This window comes from Indicator indicator, chromosome 30 (genome assembly GCF_027791375.1).
Source record: "Indicator indicator isolate 239-I01 chromosome 30, UM_Iind_1.1, whole genome shotgun sequence".
NCBI classification, from domain to species: Eukaryota; Metazoa; Chordata; class Aves; order Piciformes; family Indicatoridae; genus Indicator; species Indicator indicator.
In genome coordinates, this window is record NC_072039.1 from 9,705,849 (window position 1) to 9,711,848 (window position 6,000).

Consider the following 6,000-nt stretch of genomic DNA (forward strand, 5'->3'; position numbering starts at 1 on the left):
TGAGGACAAAGCTCTTCCCAGAAAGAGTGATTGGCTGTGGAATGTGCTGCCCAGGGAGGTGGTGGAGTCACCATCCCTGGAGGTGTTCAAAAAAAGATTGACTGTGGCACTTGGAGCCATGGGTTAGTTGTCAGGAGGTGTTAGGTATTAGGTAAAATGTTGGACTTGATGATCTCTGAGGTCTTTTCCAACCTGGTGAACTGGGTCCAGCTGCTGCTCCTGTGTTACAGGGCACCCACCACAGGTAAGGGTATCCCCTTCAAGAGAGCATCTCTTCTCCAGGTGTGACACACTAGACCTCCAAGTCTGACCAACACCACCTGCATCACATCACTAAACTCCTCTCCATCTCCACACATCCCTTGCTGTAGAACTGCCACTCAAAAGACACCTGCAAAATTCATTCCCCACCACTGTGGACATACCTCTCCACGCTCCCCTTTCTCTACTGCATCCAAGCAGCCCAGTGCCTCCACTGCCAGGACCCTTCATGGCTTGTACCTGGTTGCCCAGGATTTGTGTCAGGTAGTCTGCTGTTCAGAATAGATCATAGAATTGCCTGCTTGGAAAAGATCTTAAGATCATCAAGCACAACTATAACCTAATATCTCCCTGTCCACAACTGTCAGACCACGTTCCTAAGCTCCTCATCCAAATGTCTTTTAGACACCTCCAGGAATGGTGACTCCATCACCTCCCTGGGCAGCTTGTTCCAATCCCTGACCACTCTTGCAGGGAAGAAATTTTTCCTAATCTCCAAGTTAAACCTTCCCTGACACAATTTCAAGCCATTTCCTTTTGTCCTATCACTTGTTACCTGTGAGAAGAGACCAACCCCCAGCTTGCTCCAACCTCCTTTCAAGGAGTTGTAGAGAGCAATGAGGTCTCCTCTCAGCCTCCTCTTCTCCAGGCTGAACAACCCCAATTCCCTCAGCTGCTCCTCATAGGACTTGTGTTCAAGACCCCTCAGCAGCCTTGTTGCCCTTCTCTGGACATACTCCAGACTCATCACTTGGGAGTTCTCCATTACGTTCACAATCCTGCTGAATTTCACACTTAGCAGGAACTCACTCTGCAGTTTCTTCCATTCCCTGGTAGAGGCCATGAAAAAAATAAAAAAATTAAAAAAAAAAAAAGAGGGAAGAATCCATGAGGGCTCCTCCCTACAATCACATTAATGATGGTGGTAGGACACAGCTCACACCTCCAGCAGGACTTTCTCCCCCTGTAACCTTGTTCTGACTGGAGCTATGCATCCCCAGAAGCATCCCCAGGAGGCAGGGGCACGTTGTGCTGGAACAAGCTCCTGCAGTTGTCATGCCAGAGGGTGCACAGCAGGGGATGCTTAAAGCAGATCTCAGCAATAAGAGTTGGAGCAAAGTCACCCCTCAGAGAGCAGCCAGCAGGGTCACAGACAAGAGCTCAGGCATCTCCATTAGTGCAGAGGCTGATTTACCAGGCAGAGAAAATGTGGCACCCTTGGGGCCCACTGTCTTCAATCTGCATTTATAAACATCTCTCCTGAGGGACTGCTCAGCTGCGTTGCAGGCAGCTGATGGCAGCTCCTCCCCAGCTTTATGCAAGGGACCATGAGGCATAAGACAAGCAGGATGGCTCTCTTCCTTGGAGCCTTAAGTGCCATAAAATGGTGGGGGTTGGAAGTGACCTCTGGTGATCATCTAGTCCAATCTCTCTACTAAAGCAGTGGTCCAAGTGGGTTTGGAATCTCTCCAGAGAAGGAGACTCCGCAGCCTCTCTGGGCAGCCTGCTGCAGGGCTCTGTCACACTCAAGTAAGTTTTTTCTTAAGCTCAAGTGAAGCCTCCTGTGTCTGTTTCATCCCTGTGGTCACTGAGCACCACCGAGAAGAGCACAGCCCCATCCTCATGACCTCCACCATCCATCTCCACCTTCATCCATCCACTTCCTCACTGTGGAGGGGTGAGGAAAGACAGCAGCCCCAAGCCTGGCTGTGTGAAGCCCTTCATAAGATAAAGAAGTTTCTCCTTAAGTTCAGGTGAAACCTCCTGTGTTATAGCTTGTACCCACTGCCCCCAAGCTGCTGAGGATCTTGACTCATGTGGAGTCACCAGTCCTCACTCTGAGACAGAGCTGCACCAGGGGGAAGACAACTTAGAGATAGTTATCAGAAAGAAGCAGAAATTAGACCCTTTTTGATCCTCTGCCTAGGACACCTCCTCTGTATTTGCCTTCAGCTCATCTCTCTCCACTCCAGGCTGCAAACACAGAATCACAGAATGTTAGTGTTTGGAAGGGACCTCCAGAGATCATTGAGTCCAACCCCCCTGCCAGAGCAGGGTCACTCAGGGTAGTCCACACAGGAATGCATCCAGGTGGGTTTGGAAGCTCTTCAGAGAAGGAGACTCCACAACGCCCCTGGGCAGCCTGTTCCAGGGCTCTGTCACCCTCACTGCAAAGAAGTTTCTCCTCATGTTGAGCTGAAATCTTCTATGTTCAAGTTTGAACTCATTGCTCCTTGGCTTATCACTGTGCACCACCCAAAAGAGCCTGGCCCCCTCCCCTTGACACCCACCCCTCAGCTATTGATAGACATTGATCAGATCCCCTCTCAGCCTTCTCTTCTCCACACTAAACAGCCCCAGGGCTCTCAGGCTCTCTTCCCAGGGGAGATGCTCAAGTCCCCAAATCATCCTCCTGGCTCTCCCTTGGACTCTCTCCAGCAGGTCTCTGTCTCTCTTGAACTGGGGAGCCCCAAACTGGACACAGGATTGCAGCTGTGGTCTCAGCAGGACAGAGCAGAGGGCGAGAAGAACCTCCCTAGAGCTGCCTTGGTGGCAGCTGCATCACTGAAATGGTTAAGTGGGAAAGCACTTCCAGCCCAGCCCCTTGGCTGGCCGAGCTGCTGGCCCCAAGTTTCCTTTCCTCTTTTGCTTCTCGCTCTCTGGTGCCAAGCGTAAGGCTCTGGCCTGCTCCCCAGCCTGCTCTGCCAGCACGAGTGAGAGCTGTGACTCATTCAACAGCTCTTCATCACAACACATTCTTTCAATGGGACTTTGTTTTGCATGGCACTTCTCTTCAAAACCTGATGCTGGAGCAAGCCAAGGGATGCATAAACATGGGAGCAAAGTGAAGAGGTGAGGCACAGTCGGGCTGCATCCAGCTGGGGGGGTGGAGTGGGGGTGGTATTGTTACTCTCTTTTATACCTCCATCGGGAGACAAACAAATTTCACTAATAAGAGAAGAAAACCCAGCTCAAAGGAAAAAGAGAGGTTCTCACATCACTTCTTCCATCAGGCTGACACCTCTTCATCCTGGGGAATTCAACATCTGTTACATAACTCAGAGAACATCTGGTTATTTTCCAGGCTTATTAATAGCTCAGACCCAAAGATTTGAGCTGAAAATCAGCAGCTGCTCCAGACTTCACCTCTTGGAGAAGTAGGTGAGAGCAGGTACAATGGCTGGCTGAGCATCAGGGCTTTCAGGCACTCCAGTGCTCCTCATTACAAGCCATAAAGGACATAGCTTGGACTGCTGCTGAGACATCTGGATTTCCAGATTTTCCTCAATACTTTTTCTCCTTTCACTTTTTTTTTCCCTTTCTTTTTTTTTTCTTTTTTCTTTCTTCCTTTCTTTTTTCTTTCTTTTTCTTCCTTTCTTTTTTCTTTCTTTTTCTTCCTTTCTTTTTTTCAATTTTTCTCCTTTTTTTGTAATTTTCTTTTTTTTTTTTCCCCTTCCATTTTATTTTTTTTTTTCCAGTGGAGGCAGAGAAGAGGAGAGAGGCTAACAGATGTAAGAGTGGGCTGGAAGAGTGCAGAGACAAAGAGAGGGGGATAATGCATCATTGCCCCTTTTCATGCACAGAACACTTTCATTCACAGGGTGCTCAGTAACACCCAGGATGACTAACAGTGGCTTCCAGGAGCTTTGATGTAGATTCTTTTCTTAATGCATATATTGCCCTGTAAGTTGGAAAGCAGGCTGAAGAAATGTACTTTGGCACCTGGAGCAGGGAGAAGATTGATTGTAGGTTGGGCTGCTTCTCTTCCTGGTGGGGATGGGAGTACACCACTGTGGGCAGACCTCTCCACTGAGTACTAAATGCCTGAAGTGCTCTCTGAGAGTATTTTTCAGGTAGGATTCAGGCTGGGTGATATCCTTGGTAATGATGAGGCTGTAAGGTTGAGACAAACACATCTCCATGGCTGTTCCTGAGACACACTCAGCTCCTATGTGGTATCAGGCAATGGCAAAGCTGCCAAGCCCTTCCCACCTCCAGCCCATCTCAGCATCAATGACTATGCAGGGTCACAGAATGATTAAGCCTGCAAAAGACCTCTAAGATCATCCAGTCCAACCTCCAAATGATCATGCAAATGATCTTCTCAAGTAGAACCTGAAGTTCAGCTTGATCCAAGCCCAAATTCCTATGTGGCTTTAAGCCAGTGAAAATTAAAAAAAAGGCAAAAAAGAAAAACCACAAGAAAAGAAAAAACAAAGGCAAAAAGTAAGCCTGACCAAACATGGTGACTAATACAAAACACTTCATTTTCTGGCACATCAGAAAGGCCAAGAGCATTTGACAAGAAAGGCCAAGTTCAGCAGACATCACTGGTGGCAGCAGGGAGGAGGTGGCTGTGATGCTTTGCTCAGCTCTGAGTCCCACTGGTTTCAAACACTCGAGTGAGAGACAGATGACCCAAGCCCAAGAGCTCTGTTGGCCAGATTCAGGCCAAAATCCATGGCCTAAACTTGAGGCTATCAGAAATGAGGAGCTGCTGTGGATCCAGTTATAAGGAATGCTGGATATCCACTAGAAGAGAGATCAGAGCTCATACATCTCATCCTGCCATCAAAACCCAGACAGCAGATTGACATTTACAGTACATTAGAGGTTGGAAGGGACCTCCAGACATCATAGAGTCCAACATTTCTTCATGCCCAGTGAATATCCAACTGTTTCTACAGTGCAAAGCAGCAGCAGGGGAACCCAAAGGCAGGATACAATCTTGGAGGCAACTTGCACTAGGAGGGCAAAAGTCCTTGGCTCAAGAACTTCTTACGAACTGAGCAGAGGGATGCCTTCAGCCAACACATCCCCACCTCCTGACTCACTGCTGGTTCAAAGGCTGGCATGCTTCCCTGACCCCAGAGACTGCAAATCACAGCCTTCATGTGGTCAAGAGCCACAAGACATCTACCATGCCCCAGGAGAGCTGGGGGAAGTGGGTTACAGACAGGACCCACGCTGCAGCCTGAAGCTGGGTTGGGGTTTGTGGCTGATTCAGGCATCTCCAGCAGACCTTGCTGGCTTGTGTGCTCCCAAGCCCAGGGATGGGTTACTCAGCTCTCCACTGCACCCCCTGGAGAACTTCCCATGCAAACTAAAATGATCTCCTGGGGAAAAAAAAAAAAATTAAAAGTAAATAATTCCTCTCAATCTCAACACACCAAATCCAGAAACTGTTTCAGCTGATCCAAAAACTACACTTCCAAACCAAAACCAGAGGGTCCCATTTTGGCAGAGGAAAAAGAGCTGTCAGCTTCCTCATAAAATGACTGAGAGGCTCTCTTTTCCTCCCTGTAGCTGCCATTCTCACCCCCACCCAGCTGAAAGATCACTCATTTTGACTTCCATAGGCAGTACTTCATGTCTTTCCTGCCCACCCAGCCATGCTTATCTGACCACATGGATCTGCAACAATTAATTTCTTATTGCTTCACAGGATCAGAGGGTGTGAGGGATTGGAAAGGACCTCAGAAGATCATTGAGTCCAACCCCACTGACAGAGCAGGGCCAGAGAATCCAGCACAGGTCACACAGGAACACATCCAGATGGGGCTTGAAAGTATTCAGAGAAGGAGACTCCACAACCTCTCTGGGCAGCCTGTTCCAGTGCTCTGTGAGCCTCACACTGAAGAAGTTCCTCCTCATGTTGAGGTGGAACCTCCTGTGCTGGAGTTTCCAACCATTACCTCTTGTCCTATCCCAGGGTGCAACTGAGCAGAGCCTGTCCCT